The 21,587-nt window shown below is 43.4% G+C and overlaps 1 pseudogene; it reads left to right on the top strand.

Moving 5' to 3' along the window:
- The first annotated feature begins 16,639 nt into the window (after window positions 1-16,639).
- LOC124663915 lies at window positions 16,640-17,792 on the top strand (annotated as a pseudogene).
- Window positions 17,793-21,587: the final 3,795 nt, after the last annotated feature.

Genomic DNA, 21,587 nt, shown 5'->3' with positions numbered 1-21,587 from the left:
TGGAAGGATATTTCTCTCTACACAATCACCAGCAACGATCAAACTACCAAAAAGTACTGGCAGAGAATTGAGGATGAATTTTACCGGTTGAGGCTGAAGATAAATGAAACATCAGCCCGCAAAATGCGATCTCTTCATGGCTGGTACAAACAATCAAGAAATGTTGCTCTCATTGGAACAAGTGAGGAATTCACATCCTAGTGGTGGTGCTACCATTGAGGACTATGTGAGTTCTTTGCACCTTCTCCCAGGTTTTGTTTGTTTATATCCAATTCATACTTGAATGACAATGTTAATTCTTTCTTTATATCAAATGTTTTTATGGAGGATCGTATAGCACAAGGTACAAAGATATGAAAGAAAGCGAGAATATGTTTTTTACACTACACCATTGTTGGAAAATTCTAGAACATAGTGAAAAGTGGAAACTAAGGGACCAAGAGGCTCCAAACACTTTGGATGATGATGATAGTGATGATGCACGGAGAGGAGGAAGAAAAAAAAGGAAGTTTGGATGGAAGAAAATAAGTGAAGGTAGAAGCGAGGAGGGCCAAGCAAGAAAGGTTGGCCCCGAAGATTAAGGAGACGATGAACACAACACAAACGATAGCACAAGAGCAATTGCAAACTCGCAAGGAGTTGGCTGAGAACAAACCACTTGACAAGATTAAGAATTGAGAAGCAATAATAGAAGACGATAAGAGGAATGCCGAGCTTCAAGTTAGAAGGATCCGCTTAAAGGAGAAAAAAGACGATAACCAGGTGACGATGATGGATCCAACCACTATGGATCCTCTAATGAAATAATGGTGGGAGAAAAGGATGTCCAACATGTTTTAAGCAAGGAAGGCAAGAAGAGAAATTGTTGCCGCTCGTGCTGCTTTTGGTGGTCGTGGTGAAAGTGGTGACGACGGTGCTGCTTCGACAAACGATGGGGGTGGTGGTGATGCTGGTGGCGGTGGAAATGGTCCTCCTTCTTCTACTTTTTCCACCATGAATTTCTTTCCAAACTTTTATGCACCGTATGCTACCTTGTCTGGACTATGCTTTTATGTGAAACATTGTTGTTAATTCGAACTATGTAGGTTTAATTTGGATATTGATGTCACAGGCTTAAACCCTAAATGTGTTCAGAACCCTAATTTGCGGTATACCAAATGTGGAAGCAAAACATACCGTGCATAATTGTACCGCAAAATAGAATGTGGTACATGTATGCCGGATAACTCTAAATGTGTTCAGAACCCTAATTGGCGGTATACCAAATGTGGAAGCAAAACATACCGTGCATAATTGTACCGCAATATAGAATGTGGTACATGTATGCCGGATATGTTGCGCTGCGACACTTCACGCACCGAAAGAAGGCAATGCAGTTAACTGCATTGGTGTTATGCGGTTCAGCTGGATGCGGCTGGTATCTGATAGAGATGCTCTTAGGTAGCATCCCAAATGATATGTTCAGCAACCAAGTCGAATGAACGCTATTGGAGGCCGAACACACGTTGCCGCCACAGAGGCGCCTCCTAGTCGATGCCCAATAAGCCTGCCCAGTAGATTTTCGGTCATTTATTTGACAAATACAACAATATTAATACCTAAATGTGACCATATTGCATTGTTTTAAACACATAAATTAGTTTCACAATAATTTGAACAATGAAATAGAAAAATTCATACAGTAATTCAAATATATAGAAATTCAAGAAGTTGAACTAGATCAAGACAAATACGATGTTTTATTTGAGCACCCACAAATGCTCTACTAAATCATCTTGTAGTTGGTGATGATCAGCTTTGTCACGGGTCTCCGCATTCATGGCGAGGAAATCAGCGAACTCAACTAGCACATGATGGTCAACTCGGCAACAGGCCCTTGTGATTGTACGGGTGATCATGAATCACTATAGTAGCGCTCTCACTCTCAATGATCGTATTGTTGATGATGACACAACAATTCATGACCTTGCACATCTGAGATATCGACCATGTAAGAGGAGGGTACCAAAAAAATATCAAAATGATATTGGAGCACCAAATGCCCAGTCAACATCCCACCTACAAATCCCCTGGCACAAAGCAAAGTGAGATTTTTTCGACCTAAAGGAGTGCTAACTATCTTCACAAATGTTGACCACTTTAGATAGATACCATCGGCTAGGTTGTATTGGTGGCCATTGATCTCATAATTTACATCCGAAGTATAAACTTTAGAAATCTAACAAACATCGGAGAACACTCCAGCACGTTGATGTCATTTGTGAGATCCATCCATGCCAAGTCCATAGGCTATAATTTGTAGCAGTTTCAAGTATCAAATTGCACTCTCCAGTATGAACTTGCGTACAACCGTTGCCAAGGGAATGGGACAATTATTTCATCTCAATGCATGCAATCGATGATTCTGAACATCTTAGAAAGTCCTCTCGCCATGTTTTGTGCTAGGATTCAAGATGTATCATTTTAATTTGATGTTGTGTGTTATGTGATTTCGTGGGTATACCTGTTTGTGGTACCTTCCATTATACTCTTTTTTATGTGATGCCTTTAGTGTATGTTACCTGGGGCCCTAATTACATGTTATATACTACTACCTCTATACTTTCTAATGAATAATACGTACTCCCCCCGTTCTAAAATAGTCTACATTCTAGCCTCGACATTTGTTCTGAAATACTCTGTATCTTAGTTTTTAGTCAACAACACTCAAAATAAAGTGGTTTTGATCTCTTTATTGATTGTTATTGGTTGTTGTTATTTTCAATGTAGTTTGAATTGGTTATTGACATACTATCTAAGTAGTACTAATAAATGCAATACTATAGAGGTAAATTCTAGGCCAAAGAGGACACACGACCAGGCCACTAAAGAGCACAACAACAACAATTGACTTATAGAGGTAATTATAACAGAACGGGTATGGGTTTAGATGTGGGTAATGGATACCCAACAAATGATTTACCCGCTTCCCGATGTGTCCGGGGCTGGCGACGCTCGTGGGCACCGCTTTCTTCCTGAAGACATCATCGCTACTACTCCTTATCCGAAGACCCTCTCCGATCAGGCGGTGACGGAACCTTTGGTGTCGCTTCCTTCCCGAAGGCGCTGTATTGGAGCCCTCTGTGTGTCTCTGTCGGCAATGAGGTGTTGGTATTGGCGGTGAACCTTCCTAGAGGCCATGTCCGTGATGGTGGTGTATGTGTCTTGGCGGGTTTTTTTGATGCGCCAGCTTGCTTGTTATGGCACACGGGACCTGTCTAGCTAGTGACAAAAACCGAAGGTGGGATGACAATGCTCTCACGCCTAGCGTGTTCCTCTTTGTATTCGACGTAGTTCTGCTTAGAAGTTTCTTGCTTTGTGGTTGGCACTTCCTGTTGGCCCTATTTACTTTCGGTGCCTAGTTCACTCTGTTTTCCTAGCTTTATCCTTGTGTGTATTGGGTATTGACTATAATCCGGATGAGCACTCTTGTATCTTCGCCAATGTGGCATTGTTAATTTAAGGCTGGATCTCGGACTTAAGTTTAAAATGTTCAGCAAGGTGAAGTCTCATGATTGTCATGTAGGTACTTTTGGTAGCACTTAGAGGGGTAATGGATGATCATGTCGGGGTAACACTTCTTAACACTACTAGGAAAAGGTCTATCGCCGGAGAACCAAATTTGGCTACCGCTGGCGCACCTGCGTGCGCCAGTGGGAATAGGGCGGTGGTAACGGCTCATCTGTTGCGCTGGTGGTAACTCGATTTATCGCCGGCGCACCAACCTAGTGCACCGGCGGTATATTTTCCAGTATTAAAAAAAGCCGATCTAGATCTAGATCTTGGTAGAGTTATAGGTCATGAGCTCCATTGCCGTGGTCATTTGTGTGGCCGTGGGCGTCTCCATTGAAGGACATAGTAGGTGGTCGCTGGAGTGAGAGGAGGTGGTCACAGAGAAGACCGCCGGAGGGTGGTTGCCGGAGTGAGAGGAGGTGGTCTTGGAGAAGCTTGCCGGAGTGTGGTCGCCGAACTGAGATGAGGTGGTATTGGAGAAGCTTGCTGGATGGTGGTCACCGGAGTGAGAGGAGGTGGTCGCCGTCGAGAAGCTTGAGGAGGTGCTCGCCGGAGGGAGGGGTATGAAGGAGTAGGCAGGAGGAGGAGGAGGAGGAGGAGGAGGAGGAGGAGGAGAAGAAGAGAAGGAAGGAGGAATATAGGAGGAGGAGGAGGAGGAGGAGGAGGAGGAGGAGGAGGAGAGAAGTAGGGAGGAAGAGAGGAGGAGGAAGTATGGAGGAAGAGAGGAGAAGTGAAATAGAGAAGAGGGGAGAAATGGAAGAGAGAGAATGTGAGCCGGCTAGTTTGGGCATATATACCCTAGCTAGGTCATCGCCCGCATACAAAATATGGTGGTGTGTCACGGGTGGGTTTTATTTTTTTATCAAAATTTAAAACCTAGAAAAACCCCATTTTGCTTTTTGATATAAAACACTTTTTCATCGGAGGTCATATGCAACTAGAAAAGTTGTTTTACTGAAACATAACGATCATTTTACAAAAAAAGTTTAAATTTATGTTTGTTAATTTTCAGTAAAACTAAATGACATAACACATGGGCATCTCCAAGAATTTTACTTTTTGAGTTTTCTATCAAATTTTTTCAAAAACTGGAAAGGCGGTCCGGGGGAAGGGGCGTGGAGGAAAAATCGGAGGCGTACCACCATGTTAGTACGCCGGTGGTTATCAAATTAGCACCGGCGGTTGGTGCGCTGGCGATAAAGTAGGCTCCTATTTTTGGACAGGCACGGACCTAGCAGACCCTTATCCCCGGCGCAAAGATTCTCCGCTGCTCCGGCGGTATTTGGGCACCAGCAGTGCCCATAAAATAGGTGCGCGCCGACGGAAAATACCACCGGCGTGCACCTTTTTTGGTGCGTTGGTGGTAACCTTGGGGAATGAGATCCTCTTACGTTTTGACAACTACAGAGAAACATCCTTTTTTGGTGCGTTGGTGGTAACCTTGGGGAATGAGATCCTCTTACGTTTTGACAACTACAGAGAAACATCAATCGATGTGGTTCGTTCGTGGTCCATTTGATCACGACAAGTCAGAACAGGTGTGAGAAACCGATCGCATAGAAACTGCGCCGAAAGACGATCACAGAACGTGGGGCGGTCGCGCGGCTCTGCTCGTCAATGTGCTGTTTTGCACATCAATCTAAGGTAAATCTCACTAGCTTGCCTCGCTCATTTCTCCCTATGAATTGGTAAAAGAAATAGAATGATCTGTCCTGGTAGATATAATGAGTATTACGAGGATGAAAGACAACGGATCAAACTTAAAACTGCTCTGGATCGGTGAACAATTTTAACTTAGGCTCTAAATAAAAGTTGTTGTACATGATCATACCTTTCCAATGATACCTCATTTGCACGATTTGGATCGGTGGAGGAACATTTTTTTGCCAAAACAAGATTCTTTCAGTCTGAAGAATACGAAAGACAACAGATCAAACCAAAAACTGCTCTTAATCCATTCACAATTTTGACTTTGGCTAAAAATAAAAGTTGTAGTACATGGTCATATGTTTTTAAGGATACCTTATTTGCACGATTTGGATCAACATGGGAACAGTTGTAGCCCAAACAAGATTCTGCCCAACTATCTTCTAATTACCATTGTCAGTTGTTTTGGAGGTTGATTCTGTCTTAATTGTGGTTTGCTCCTCAGGTTTGAGAAGCTCTGCTGCATAGTCTATGGAAGAAGAATCTGATATGGCAAAAGAAACACACACATCGGACCATGCTCCTGATTTTAATCGGTAAATTCCTTATCCTACACAATTGTTTCCAACATTTTCTTCGCATTTGCACAACTCTCATGCTTATTAATTTTTTATTCGCTGCAGAGTTGTACTATCTTGTTTGATACCTCATGTTGGCATGTAATTTAGAAATTCAGAGGAAGCTTGGGTATTTTGGTTGAGCTACAGTGGGCAGAAAGGCTTTGAGGTCAGGAAAAGGTATAGAAACAAAAGGACATCCGATGGTAAGGTTACATCATGTAAATTTGTTTGTGCATGCAATTGAGGGTCTTCGATCACAAGACAAAAGGGATCACTTAACCAAGTCCTCTCGAACTGAAACTAGAAACGATTGCCAAGTTCACATGAATGTTAAAATGGATCGAAAGAATAGAAATCTCGAAGTGTCTGAGCTAGTTTTCGAACACAATCACACACTACACCTACCATAAACAAGCATTCCCACATATTTTAGCACTTGCATGTTTGAGTATGAAGACATGGAAAAATTTGAACAAAAGTTTGATCTCATGAGAAAAAAAGATGAGCAAGCAAACTTGGTTGGATAGCATATATATTTTAAAAAAAATGGGCTGAATGTTATATGAAGAATGTGTTCACACTAGGAATGAGAAGTACACAATTGAGTGAGAGTCTAAACAATGACTCAAAAATCCATTTCAACTCTGATTTTGATATCATCCAGTTCTTTAAGCATTTTGAAAGGGTGGTGCAAGGAAAAAAGAATAACGAACTGAATTCAGAATTTGACTCAAGAAAAAAGATGCCTAAACTATGTATGAGGAGACCACCACCTATGCCGGTGAAGGCTAGCAAGCTTTATACACCTGATATATTTGAAGCTTTTCAAGGTGAATATGAAAGATCATTGTCAACTTGCACCAATAAATTAGACGGCTTTCATGAATATCTAGTAGGAGATTTTACCTTTGAGGAGGAGTATATAGTTACTGGTGATCCTTCGCAACAAATAGCTGTGTGCAGCTGCCGACAATTTGATAGTATTGAGCTATTGTGTGGACATGCTCTTAAAGTTCTTGATTTAATGAACATTAAGTCACTACCACCAAATTATGTGCTAAAGCGATGGACACGCACTAGTGGAAAATGGTGCTTTTGCACCGGTTGGTAAGGGTCATATGCACCGGATGCCCAACCGGTGCAAAGCATCCGGTGCAAAAGGCCCCCCCCTTTTGCACCGGTTCAGTTGCGAACCGGTGCTAAAGGGGGCACCACGTGGCGGCCCCCGGGCGCCCGAGCGAGAGGACCTTTAGCACCGGTTCGTAATACGAACCGGTGCTAAAGGGTCTGCCGCGGCAGGAAAATGTCCCAAAACGCTGCCGCGGTAGAACCCTGCTACCGTCAATTTTTTTCGAATTATTTTTTCACTCCCTCTTTTTTTTTCCTTTTTTCAGAATTTCTAATATTTTAGTTATTTCACAAGTTTAGTCTCCAACTATCCTTATCTCTAGTCTAATTACTTGCTCGTGCTCAGACTTCCCGCTCGGTCACCCATCCTCCCACTACTCTAGCACTAGCACGCTTAACTTCCAAGTTCCTTTCCATCCCGCATCCAAGTGCTTCGCGCGCATGTATGTGATAGTACTATCATATCTATCCTATTAACATATCGGTCGATGTCATATTTCTTTATTGTTCGAATTTCAATCAATTCTTTTAATAAACAAAACTAATGATATAATAATAATCTTGAATAAATAAATAAACATTAACTTTATATTTTGTATTATTTTTAATTATTTTTAATTAATTTCAATTTTTTAAATATTTTTGCCAAACCTAAAACCTGAAATTTTGAAAAACTTATAATTTGCAGAGTGTAATCTTTATGCAGGATGCAATTATTAAATTTAATTTTAAAAAATAAAAAAATATATAAAATCCTAAATTTCTAGAAAAAACTAAAATCTTCCTGCTTTCATATTTTAATTTCGAATTTTGAGAATCTAAAAATTGGCTAACCGGGTAAACCCTGGTGAATTCGGATGTAACTTTTTCCGAGGATTTTTTTGATATATTATACGTTTTTTTTCGACGTCGTATGCAAAAGTTATTGCGGTTTTACCATTTTTCAAACTTTTTTTGCAAAAAAAATTGAAATTCAAATTTGTTAAGTTTCCCTAATAGTACATTGTGTAACATACAGGAATCTCAAAAGATTTTATTTTTTGAATTTTCTATCATTTTCTTTTCTATTTTACAGTGTTAAAAAGGCGATCCACGGGGGGGGGGGGGTGGGGGTGCGTGGTGAGCAGAAAAACCTTTTGCACCGGTTCGTGCTAAAGGGTAGACCTTTTGCACCGGTTCGTAACACGAACCGGTGCAAAAGGGTTCGTGGCTGACACCAACCCTTTTGCACCGGTTCGTGTTACGAACCGGTGCAAAAGGTCCCTCACGAACCGGTGTTAATGCCCCCTGGACGTCCAGACCGCACGAACCGGTGCTAATGACCCCTTTAGCACCGGTTCGTGCCAAATCCGGTGCAAAAGCTCTTTGGAGGAGAGGATAAAAGCCCTTGTTTCTACTAGTGACGGGAAGCGTGGAGTGGCACTATACAAGACAATGAGGGAAGAAATATCATCGAAAATCTAAATATGGATGCCATGCTTGGCTACAGATATATGTCCCACAAATTTCATAATTTGGCAGATCGAGCATCCAACTTTCCAGAATGTGTTGTGTTGGTATCTAGCACACTTGACGTCCTTGGTAAGCAAACTGAAGACAAAATCAGTGCATGTACAAGCATACCTTGGTTCCCACAGATGCTAGCCGCCTAGCCCACCAAATGACTTGTTTACTAATGCACGCCTAAAGAAAAAGGAGGTCGAAACAAAAACTTCAAAACGAAAAAGAACTTGGCTTGATAAGAAGCGCAAGATTAGAAAAAAGAGAGAAAACAAAACTACTTCACAGTTTGGAGAAGGGGTATGTTGCTAAATTTTGTTTTCACTGTTATCATTATGTCTATCAATTATCATAACCTCTCAATTTTATTTCACTACAAGATACATGAGGTTGGGAAGAGGCATGTAGTGGTAGTGCACAAGTTGCAAATGATATTGTTTGTAGTGGCGAAGGGGCGGAATTTGAAGTTCACAATCCCAATCTTAGCTTCACTCAACTACTAGCAGTAATTTTCTTCATATAGTTTACAGATCTAGAGAGCATAACAATTGTTTAAAAATCTTACTTTCATCTTTGTTTAATTTACAGGGACCAATCACATATGAAATCTTTACTGGATTGTGGTGAAATGTTACTGTTTTTGGATGCCATTCAGTTCAATTTTGTTATAGACAATAGTTGACATTTAATTCAGTTCTAGTGCCATTCAGATCAGTTGGTTATGGGCAGTACTTGCCATTTAGTTCAGTTAAAATTCACTGTTGGTTGCCATTTTTCAATTCTGTTAGAGCAAGTACAATAAGGTCTAGTCAGCTGGCTACAAAGAATAAAATAATATATTTGTGCCTAGTTGGAGGAGAGAGAAGATGAAAGAGAATGTAAGTGGGCTCTTATGCAAGAGCTAGCTCTAGCACGTGCTCCTAGCCAAGGTGTGTAAATGAAAGGTGGGCCATATATTGAAAAAGTAGTACATTCTTATAGCCAACTATTATACTTGTTAGCTACATGTTAACTATAGATGACATGCAATGATTCTTATAGCCAACAACCGGCTATACTATTGGAGTTACTCTTAGCAGCAACGATTTGCATTCAGTTCGGTTCTTATTTGTGTTGTCGATAATAGTAAGCACACGTATAATTCAGTGCTAATGGAATAATCGTTGAACTAATTCAGCACACATATCTAGTTCTTTCTTATCAATTTGCAGTTGCGCACACATAGTTTACTGGAACAATCCTTGAGCACTCATCTATAATATCTAAATTACAGCAACCCACTAAGGAAATTCTCTCAACATGCAAGCATGCCACATCATGTTTTCAGTTTTCAATGAGTTGTATGCCATGTCACTGTCCTTCCACGTCAGTCTATTCCATTTTAGTTGAAAGGTTCATTCAATGAGTTGTATGCCATGTCACATTCCTTCCACGCCAGTCTATTCCATTTTAGTTGAAAGGTTCGGCCGTCTCACTGTTTCAGTTTAGATCAATCAGGGCCTCTTATTGGTTCAGCCCGCAGGCCCACTACAGTGTGCATACCTTTATCTTCCTTTTATTCTCAAACTGGTCGTCTTCTCGAACGATTCTGACCGCTCCATCATAAACACTCTCGACAACAACCACTGGCGATTTGCCTCCCCTCTTTCCAATCAATCCAGTGATGATTCACTCACTGAACTCTCCCCACGATCTCCGTGAATATTGGAAACTGATGGAGTAATCGGAAGAGTTTGCGCATGATTTTTCCTTTTTAAACTCTGACCTCCACCGTCATTGTATTTTCTCTTATGGCGTCGCTGTTGGTTGTCTTCTGTTGAAATATTGGGTCCACATTAAGTGGCCCACAGTAGATTTCACATTTCCCTATAAATCTCAAAGCCCATATAGTGGCAGCCTTGTGAGTTTGAGCCCAAGTTGGTGGCAGCTCACTAGGGAGTGGCAAGAGGTGGGAAGTTTAGTCCCACATGGAAAGTTGGGAGGAAGTTAGACCACCTTATAAGGTGGGTTGTTCCACCACTAGTAAGTGAGTGAGAATAGGAGTGTTACACGCGCGCTCCTCCTCCTCCTCCTCGCTCGTCTCGACACGTCACGTCACGTCACGTCACGTCGGTGAGTGGATTGAGCCTCGAGCCGAGACTTTCCTTACTTTTTGCAGCTCAGGAAAACGAACAGAGTCCTAGACGGACGCGTCGCAGTTAGTCGGTTCGGGTCGCTCCCGAGCCGTGGGCTATCTGTAACCGACTCGAAACGTGCGCGCTACGTGGGCGTGCCCCACGTTGCCTAGGGTTTCCTGAGGGTTTTGCCACCTCTCTCTGCTTGCGCCGCCATCATAGCTTACTCCATCCCGTGCGCCGACGTGCATCTGCGAACGGGAGAGCAGGTCTCCGGAACCGCTCGTCCTCGCGATCCTGTACGGGAGAGGGCGAATTAGGTTTTTGGGAAGCGCTCTGCGCGACTGCTCAAGCTCTTCATCACGGGTCGTCTTCCGTCCAAGTCGGGCGGTGCTGCCTACCGTCGTCTTCAACGCCGTCTACTTCGACCCGTCGTCCCTGTCGTCCACAACGTTGTCATCAACAACGTTACTGCTGCGACATCATCTGCTACACCTCCACCGCCACCTCCACCAGATCGGTACGTGCGACATACCTCGATTTGTTTAGCGATGGATGTTGTACTGTTTGCTTTGCTACTGTTCATGTTGATCACTGCATCTAGTATGTTCGATTTTCACATGTTAGTAGTTACTGTCGTCATGCTTAATATTCTGGAATTAATCATGAAAATTGTGCCTAATTATCCAACATCTTCTTATCGTCGCTGTTGCTGGTGAGCTACCCATTCCGCTTCTCCATGGTTCCAATAATCCCTTCATTCTTACATACCGTTCTGACGAGTACTGGTTGTAATATCTTCCATCCATTAGCATCTGGGATTAGGGGCAGCTTTTTATCATATACATCAAAAGGAATCAGAGAACTAACATGCCATGCCTTCACAATCCCTTTATTCTTGCTGGCTTCATGTTTCGTAGGCACGTACAGATACATGACATGGCATTAGTGCATCTTTACTTCCTGAGGTGCGGAACTCCTTGGGTTACTCCATCCTCGCTGCATACCCATACTCTCGCGTCTCCCACCGGTACGTATTCCTTCCATCTTTTTCCAATTTATTATTTTTGTTTTACTTACCGAACTAGGTACATGTAAAATAGTTACCTACTTGGATCTTTTGTTTGCTCCAATGCTTGTATGTTTTTTCAGGGAAGCTAATCCATGTATGTTAGATAAGTAGCTACATATACATGTGTCCATAATAACTCATTTTAAGTTAGTATCACCCTTTGCCTCTTGTGATCCAGTAGCGTTTCTTAGATTTACCAACATGGATATAGCAGAAGGTTTAAGTATACAAGTTTGAAATTAGCTCCTTCCGAGCAACAAGTTTCCCAAAATAATTATGAGAGCTGAAATATTATGTTGTAGATGACTCTGCCTTTATAGAGCTTATGAGAGCTGAGAAGAGACCTATACAATCTATACATACACATCATAAATATCTTAGGACCTTGCCTGCTAATTTTTGTTTTCAATGCCTGATTAGTAGAACCGCAGCAACGCGCGGGGTATCATCTAGTTTATATATAACACAGCCAGTCTTTACACACAGCAGCCTGTACAGTTTGCCAGTTTAACACGCAGTAGGAACTGAAGTTCGTATTCAGTCAAAACAACAAGCAACTACTGCTCCTCTGCTTGGAACGGCGGCATGGCTACCATGCCGACACCACTCCTTCTCCTCCGCTTGGAGGACATGGCCGGCGTGCGCCAGGGAAGCGATGCCGCAGCGGTCAAGTGCAGCGACCAGGCCGACCGATGACAGGCACTCCTGCTCCTCCGCTTGGATGACGCCGCCGACGTGCGCCGGGGCAGCAACAACGCAGAAGCCGAGCGCAATCAGGCACGGGGCTGGTTGAGAGCTCCCTCGACGGCGTAGTGCAGCTGGCCACCACCGTGGTGTTGGGCACGCCGGCGAGCGAACAGCGACGGCAAGGGAAGGGGAATTCTAGGCGGGAGTTCTTTTTCTGAGTTGGAGCGTCCTGTTTCCGTCTCCGCTTGGGACGCACATGTATAGCTCCGTATCTGGTGTATAGTACAGTTTTGCGCAGTTTATTGGAGCGAAAGATTCTATTTGGTGGCCCATCCTCCTCTCCGTGTACGCCTCGCTCCCCCCCCCCCCCCACACACACACCTAAGGCTGGCAATGGGTCGGGTTTGGTCGGGTCGACCTAAACTAGACCCATGCCCATCACCCTTATCGGGCACACCTGTGACCCACGACCCTACCCATGGGTAAGAAACGATACCCATGCCCAAATCCATCGGGCAACCCGACCCTATCGGGCAACCCATCGGGTACAAAAAATGGAGAGTTTGACGCAACCAAATATCTAGAACACATCGGCACATTGTTGGGATGCCACGACAAAGAGTGGTGTATTCCCGTTCATGGCTTTGTGACTAAAAGTAGTACTAATATGCACATGTTTAGTGTTTAGATAAAAGAGCTTTGTGTGTAAATGATGTATATTGTCTACATGTATAATGTATGTGTATCATAGCTTACGTACCATATAAAATTATGCAATTATTTTAATTAGTAATATTAATCGGGTGACCCATCGGGCAACCCGTGAAGCATAGACGATACCCATGCCCAACCCACGACTAATCGGGTTGCCCATGGGTTATTTCCATGGGCGAACATCGGGACCCATACCCTACCCATTTGGGTCGGGTGCCCATGGGCGGACGTACCCATGGGTCGAATTGCCGGCTTGACCCACACCCCTCCGAGCCCACTCCTGTCTTCCCTTTCTGCACACGACTGTAGCCGCGCCGACGCTATTACCGGAAGCATCCAAAGTTTCAAAAGCGTCGCGCATCTCCTCTGTACAGATATGTAGATCCCAGTTAATTAGCGAGATCTTGAACTGCCTGCAAGATCTACATCGCTATGTCGCCGTGATCTGGATTCAAAGGAGATGAAGGCAATCCAGATTCGTCTCTGCAAAGCGGTGATCTCGCCGGAGATTCTGAGCTTGGATAAGAGGTAATCTTCACACAGCTGCTCCATAACTACCAGCCCGTTGCTAAAAACATTCTCGTCGGTTTAATTTATTTTATCAATTCCGTTTCCCCACCAGAGCTACGCCGACCACGACGCCTTCTTGGACCTGCCTCGAGAGATCCTTGATCCGTGCTTCGCCGGGCCGGATCTCAACATGCATCAAAGGTGCCGTCATGGAGAGGCCCCTCAGAGGAAGGTAGCGCTCGACATGGCTGCTACAGGGAGAAGATTTCTTGGATGCCCTCGGCAGGTTAGCAAAATACCATATAAGTAGATGGTTACTTTTTTATCGCTAATGATGTGCGTGGAGTTCATCATCGCTAATTCGTTCTTAGATATTAGATAATAGTGAACTGGAATTTGAGATTCCCTTCATGGGGTGAAGGACACTTGATATTAAATAATAAACCTATACCATTATGGGGCTGTTAGCAGTAAAAGGGATTTTTTTGTTCGGTGTCAACATGGACCAGTGAACAATGGTAGTTATCCTCCTCCTAACCTTAGGTGTCTAAAGGGGATCAGAGGACACAAAGATCTATCTAACTTTAACACCAATGCAGATGCCACACAGCCGTAATCACGGTTGATTTGGTGCGGTTAGGTGTTTGCGAAGCTGCTCATGTTCTGAAAGTTTGCTTAAGCATTGATTTGTTTAGATGATCTATGTTTGGTATATATGTCGATATCCAATACAGCAGACGCACAAGCCGATCACCATTTCAGATGGATTGCATCAGAATTGTTTGCTTGCTTATTAACACGATATTGGTTGATGAACCTTGGAATCCTATTTTAACTAGGTCCTTGATTCACTTGTGGAGCTTGGTTGGTTTACACTCTAGAGAGGGTACCACGTCAGGTGAATCGAAGTCTCCCATTGATCAAGCATACATAGTGCTTTGGACTGAGAAAAACAACCTCCAGGTTGCATTTGAACAAATGGAGCACAAGTTGAAGACAAGAGAGTTCAAGCTTAAGGAAATGATCCACAACAGCGAGAAAGCCTCTTGCAGCTTGAACATCTACGCCAACGTGTGCATATCTGCCGTCAGTATAGCTGTTACTATGTTTGCTCTACTTGTGGTTGTGTTCCTGAAACAGGCCGTGAGATATATTGTATCCTTTAGATTTTGCAAACCCGCATGCAATCCTGCATCCTTCCTTTACTTATTTCCCGGTGAACATGTTATCAGCTTCATAACTTAAGGGTCTGTTGGAGCTTTGGGTGTTACGCTATTTTTCCGTCTCTGTTAAATTGATACCTGTAATACACTAACTCCTGCAAAAGTTTTTTTATATGCACCATGGTCCATCTATGATCCACTCTAACCTGAAATGACTTTTGTAAACAATTATGATGTACTCATGCTTGACGGATGCAGTACTCTATGCAGCTACACTCCGGTACCACATACGTTGCTGTGTCAGTACTCTGTAGCAACTTCTGGGACTGTATAGAGGTTCTTTGAGACGTCGAATTTAAGAACTGGTCCGTGTCCAGAGTGATATCGCAAAATGAATCATAGAAAATGCAGCCTTTGTCTCCTAGAACGGATGTGCTGTTACAGGAGAAAATAATAATATGTGTGGTAAAATGTTCTGTTATTTGCTGTACTTATTCAGGAAGATTGCAGTACCCTGTGTAGCAGCTTCCCGCACGATAGATGTTACTGATCTTTTTTATGTTTCGAATTTTAGAGGATTTGGTTCTGACAATGTATTTTAATCTGGGCCGTATGGAGCATCGTAAGAATGTAGATCACAGTGGCAATTTCAATATAACCATAGGAAAAATACTAGCCTCTGGCTTACAGAACGCATTTCGAAGATTCATGCAAATTCATGTTTGGACGTTTCAGGCAAATTACTCTGTAGCAACTTCCGGTACTATAGATGCTATTGTTCTGTTTTTTATTATATAGAATTATAGAGGATTGTATTTTAATCTGGGCCGTATGGAGCATCGTAAGAATGTGGCTCAAAGGGGCAATCTCAAAATAACCATAGAAAATACTAGCCTTCTATAACCGTACCCGTGTCGACAGTTTGTGGCCTGTATAAAAGATGCGGTTCTTCACCAAATACTATGCGGTACTTAATACGTCATCCATATCGTACGATACGATAATCATAAAGTACTTGAGATATCCTCTATGGTATTTGTGGCCAAAAAAGCCCGTAATCCTATAGGAAAATAAAACACCTGCATAGAACCTTGTTGCAACTAAAAGAGGAGACAAGACACACACAAAAAACTTATGAATTACACTTTTGCACAAATTTTAACCTCGATCATACTCATATGGGTTATCATAAACTTCTTATGATATACTCTGACCACCGGTTTTGAGTCACGATAGCCAAGTTCACAATGAAATTTTCCTTAATTCTCATTGTACAAAATAGCCTTAGGGTACGACATAGCCGTGTCCACGATTCACGAAAATTCAGAGTGATGCTACAATTAAGAGTGATACATGTGGTAGTGGTACACATCATACTACAATTAAGAATATCCATATGGTACACGTCATACTACAATGAGCAAAAGAAACAATGTGATTAGGTAAGTCCAGCATGGAATTTCCCTTTATTCTTAGTGTAAGAACAAATAACAATTGAATTCCTTGGCGCACCCAGATACCTTCGGGTGTCGACATTTCGTTTATCTATAAAGGATGCGGTTCCTCACCAACTGCTATGCGGTCCTTAGCACGCCATCCATATCGTACCCTAGGTTTATCATAAATTACTTGATATTTGTGCCAAAAACTCTTTAACCCTCCAGGAAATTAAAACACACCTTGTCGCAACTCAAAAAGGTGACAAGTCACACAAAAAAAAGTCTTACAAATTACGCTTTCACTCACTTTTTTAGCCTAGCTCGTACCGATATGGGTTTTTGAGACATCGATGGATTATGCTTGTATACATCTATTTCATGGTAGGCAAGTCCAGCATGAAAGATTTCCTTTCTCGTACCGATATGGGTTATCATAAAGTTACCCATCCACCCTCCCAAGTTCAGACTCAGAGGGCGGACGCGCACATCAGCCATGGGGCAGCGGGACTGTTGCGACTACGACGACGACTGCTGCAACTGTAGCTGGACAGAAATCGCCATCTGGAACGTCGTCGGCATCGTACTCATGGTCGTCCTCATCCTCGCCATTGTTGTCATCAAGCCGCCCAAATCCACCACCGACGACGCCCTCCTTATGCGCTTCTCCCTCTACCCGTCCACCAGCGCCTCCACGTCCCAACTCCAGCTCCTCTCCTACAATGCCACCGTCACCATCTCATTGTGCAACCCCAACATGTACTACGACATGAGCTAAAGCAACCTGGCCACCGTCTTCTCCTTGTAAGGCACCAAGTTTGATGAGGGAGGCACCATCCGGACCTTCGACTAGGGCGCACACCGCCGCCGACACCCTCCTCATGCACTTCTCTCTCTACCCGTCCACCAACGCCTCCACGTCCCAGCTCCAGCTCCTCTCCTACAATTCCACTGTCACCATCTCCCTGCGCAACCCCAACATGTACTACAACATGAGCTAAAGCGACCTGGCCACCGTATTCTTCTTCGACGACACCAAGTTTGACGAGGGAGGCACCATCCGGGCCTTCGACCACGGTGCACACCGCCGATGACGCCCTCCTCATGCGATTCTCCCTCTACCCATCCACCAACGCCTCCACGTCCCAGCTCCAGCTCCTCTCCTACAATGCCACCATCACCATCTCCCTGCGCAACCCCAACATGTACTACAACATGAGCTAAAGCGACATGGCCACCGTCTTCTCCTTCGACGGCACCAAGTTTGACGAGGGAGGCACCATCCGGGCCTTCAACCGGGGCGCGAAGAAGGCCACCGCCGTGTGTGTAAAGGTGGGGGAGTCGCCAAGGCCCTGCCCAAGCTGTCGGTGGCCGTCCCAGCGGAGTTCACCAAAGAAAAGGAGGAAGGGCAGTTCCAGATCGAAGTGAGGTTGGACGGCGTCATGCAGTACAAGGGTCGCACCGAGAAGTGCCCCGTCTCCATCATCTGCCCGCTCAAGTTGCAGCTCATCGACCCAGATGTCGCCACCACTGCCTTCCAACAGACCAAGTGCACCATCCACCTCTCTCAAGAAGGGAGAAGTCGGAGACTAAAAATGTATATGCGGTCCTTATCACACCAGCCATACCGAACGCTAGGTCGATCGTAAAGTACTTGAGATATCACATATGGTTTTTGCAAATAGTCCTTAACCCTCTCATAAAGGAGACAAGTCATAACAAAAATTCCTTAAGAATTACACAATAACATCAATGTTATCCCTGCTAATACTCTAGGTGTGATATCGTCGTATTATGGTGTGACCTAGTATAGCCATGCAGTTCTTAACAAAAAAACATATCGTACACTAGGTAAATATCGTAAAGTCCTTATGTATCCTCTATGCATCGGCTTGTCTCCGATAATCGAGAGGATCAATTATCCTGCGACCCTTAAGAAAAGAAAAAAAGAATCACCCACATGGTACATTGTTGCATCTCATAGAGGTGACAAGTAAAGTAACAAACTTTTTAAGAATATCACGGTTGAAACCCTTATAGCGCTACTCATACCTCCTGGTGTGATATTGCCGTCTTGTCGATTTGATCTTGTAGTCTATACCGATATGAGTTATCATAAAGTCCTTATGATATATTCTGATCACCGGTTTTGAGTCACGATAGCCAAGTCAAGCATGAAAATTTCCTTAATTCTCGCCAAATAGCCTTCGGGTGCGACATAGCCGTGTCCACGATTCACGAAAATTCAGAGTGATACTACAATTATGAGTGATACATGTGGTACACTGATGTCTACGCACGCTTCTATTCCTGTAGACAGTGTTGGGCCTCCAAGAGCAAAGGTTTGTAGAACAGCAGCAAGTTTTCATTAAGTGAATCACCCAAGGTTTATCGAACTCGGGGAGGTAGAGGTCAAAGATATCCCTCTCAAGCAACCCTGCAATTACGATACAAGAAGTCTCTTGTGTCCCCAACACACCTAATACACTTGTCAGATGTATAGGTGCACTAGTTCGGCGAAGAGATAGTAAAATGCAAGTGATATGGATGAGTATGAGTGGTAATAACAATCTGAAATAAATCTGGCAGCAAGTAAACATGCAGTAGAACAGTAAATAAACGGTGATTCGATATTTGGAAACAAGGCCTAGGGATCATACTTTCACTAGTGGACACTCTCAACAATGATCAATAAATAAATAACTTCTCTTCACTTGTGCTAGTTCTCACACTCTCTTGTTGGATAACAAACACCATTCATTGTGTAGGGCTATAAAAGCACACCTCAAGCCGGAGTAAACAAGCTCCACAACATCCGGAGTTCATATTAAAGTAACCTCTAGAGTGCATAATAGACCGTTGCAATTTAGACCGAGTACTAACATAGCATACACACTGTCAACAATAGCTATGAAAGGGGGAATAGATCGCATCAATACTATCATAGTAATAGTTAACTTCATAATCTACAAGAGATTACAATCATAACCTACGCCAAGTACTACATGATGCACACACTGTTAACATTACATCATGGAGGAGGAATAGAATACTTTAATAACATCACTAGAGTAGCACATAGATTAATAGTGATACAAAGCTCATGATCACATAAAGATCACATGGGAGAGAGAGATGAACCACATAGCTACCGGTAAAGCCCTTAGCCTCGGGGGAGAACTACTCCCTCCTCATCATAGGAGATAGCGATGGCGATGAAGATGGCGGTGGCGTCGATGGAGATGGCTTCCGGGGGCAATTCCCCGTCCCAGCGGCGTGCCGGAACAGAGATTTTGTCCCCCGAACTTGGCTTCGCGATGGCGGCGGCTGCGTAACTTTTCTCATATCGTGGCTTATCTTTTTAGGGTTTTCGCGACGGAGAGACTTTATAGGCGGAAGGGCAGCCTCGGAGGGGTCCTGAGGGACCCACACCATAGGGGGGCGCGGGCCCCATGCTGGCTGCGCCGCCCTATGGTTACGGCCCCTCGTGGCCCCACTTCGTGTGCTCTTCGGTCTTCTGGAAGCTCCGTGGAAAAATAAGACCCTGGGCGTTGATTTCGTCCAATTCCGAGAATATTTCCTTTGTAGGATTTCTAAAACCAAAAACAGCAGAAAACAGGAACTGGCGCTTCGGCATCTTGTCAATAGGTTAGTGCCGGAAAATGTATAATAATGATGTAAAGTGTGTATAAAACATGTGAGTATTGTCATAAAAGTAGCATGGAACATAAGAAATTATGGATACGTTTGAGACATATCAAGCATCCCCAAGCTTAGTTCCTACTCGCCCTCGAGTAGGTAAACGATAACAAGGATAATTTCTGAAGTGACATGCTATCATAATCTTGATCAATACTATTGTAAAGCATATGACATGAATGAAGTGATTCGAAGCAATGGTAAAGACAATGATTAAACAACTGAATCATATAACAAAGACTTTTCATGAATAGTACTTTCAAGACAAGCATCAATAAGACTTGCATAAGAGTTAACTCATAAAGCAATAAATTCTTAGTAGAAAGTTTTGAAGCAACACAAAGGAAGATATAAGTTTCAGCAATTGCTTTCAACTTCAACATGTTTATCTCATGGATAATTGTCAACACAAAGTAATATGATGAATGCAAATAAGCAAGTATGTAGGAATCAATGCACACAGTTGACACAAGTGTTTGCTTCTAAGATAGAAGGAAATAGGTAAACTGACTCAACATAAAGTAGAATAATGGCCCTTCCCAGAGGGAAGCATGGATTACTATTTTTGTGCTAGAGCTTTTCATTTTGAAAACATAGAAACAATTTTGTCAACGGTAGTAATAATTCATATGTGTTATGCATAAGACATCTTATAAGTTGCAAGCCTCTGATACGTCTCTAACGTATCTATAATTTCTGATGTTCCATGCTTGTTTTATGACAATTCCTACATGTTTTGCTCACACTTTATAATGATTTTATGCATTTTCCGAACTAACCTATTAACAAGATGCCGAAGTGCCAGTTCCTGTTTTCTGCTGTTTTTGGTTCCAGAAAGGCTATTCGGGCAATATTCTCGGAATTCGACGAAACAAAGACCAAACATCTTATTTTTCCCGGAAGGCTCCAGAACACCGAAGGAGAGTCGGAGGCGGGCCAGGGGGGCCCCACACCACACCTGGGCGCGGGCCCAGGCCTGGCCGCGCCGCCAGGTGGGGAGGGCGCCCTGGTGCCCCTCCTGCGCCGCCTCTTCGCCTATATAAGCCCTTTCGACCTAAAAACGCGATACAGATTGACGAAACTCCAGAAAGACTCAAGGGCGCCGCCGCCATCGCGAAACTCCAATTCGGGGGATAGAATCTCTGTTCCGGCACCCTGCCGGGACGGGGAAGTGCCCCCGGAAGCCATCTCCATCGATGCCACCGCCTCCATCATGCTCCGTGAGTAGTTCCCCCATGGACTACGGGTTCTAGTTGTAGCTAGTTGGTACTCTCTCTCCCATGTACTTCAATACAATGATCTCATGAGCTGCCTTACATGATTGAGATTCATCTGATGTAATCGGTGTTGTGTTTGTTGGGATCCGATGAATTGTTACATTATGATCAGTCTATCTATATAAGTTTGTGAAGTTATTGTTGCTGCAATATTGTTGTGTTTAATGCTTGTCACTAGTGCACGAGTGGCATGATCTTAGATTTAAGCTCTACATGTATTGCTTAGAATGTATCTACAAGTTGTTTGCACATATTGCTGTCCGGAACCTGAGGCCTCAAAGTGAAAGAAATTGGGACAACCGGAGGGGAAGGCTGTGATATGAGGATCACATGTTTTCACCAAGTATTAATGCTTTGCTCCGGTGCTCTATTAAAAGGAGTACCTTAATTGCCAGTAGATTCCTGATACGTCTCAAACGTATCTATAATTTCTTATGTTCCATGCTACTTTTATGATGATACTCACAT

The sequence above is a fragment of the Lolium rigidum genome, chromosome 6, assembly GCF_022539505.1.
Source record: "Lolium rigidum isolate FL_2022 chromosome 6, APGP_CSIRO_Lrig_0.1, whole genome shotgun sequence".
NCBI lineage: Eukaryota > Viridiplantae > Streptophyta > Magnoliopsida > Poales > Poaceae > Lolium > Lolium rigidum.
Note: the sequence above shows the minus strand (reverse complement) of the source record. Positions and strands in the feature narration are given on the sequence as shown.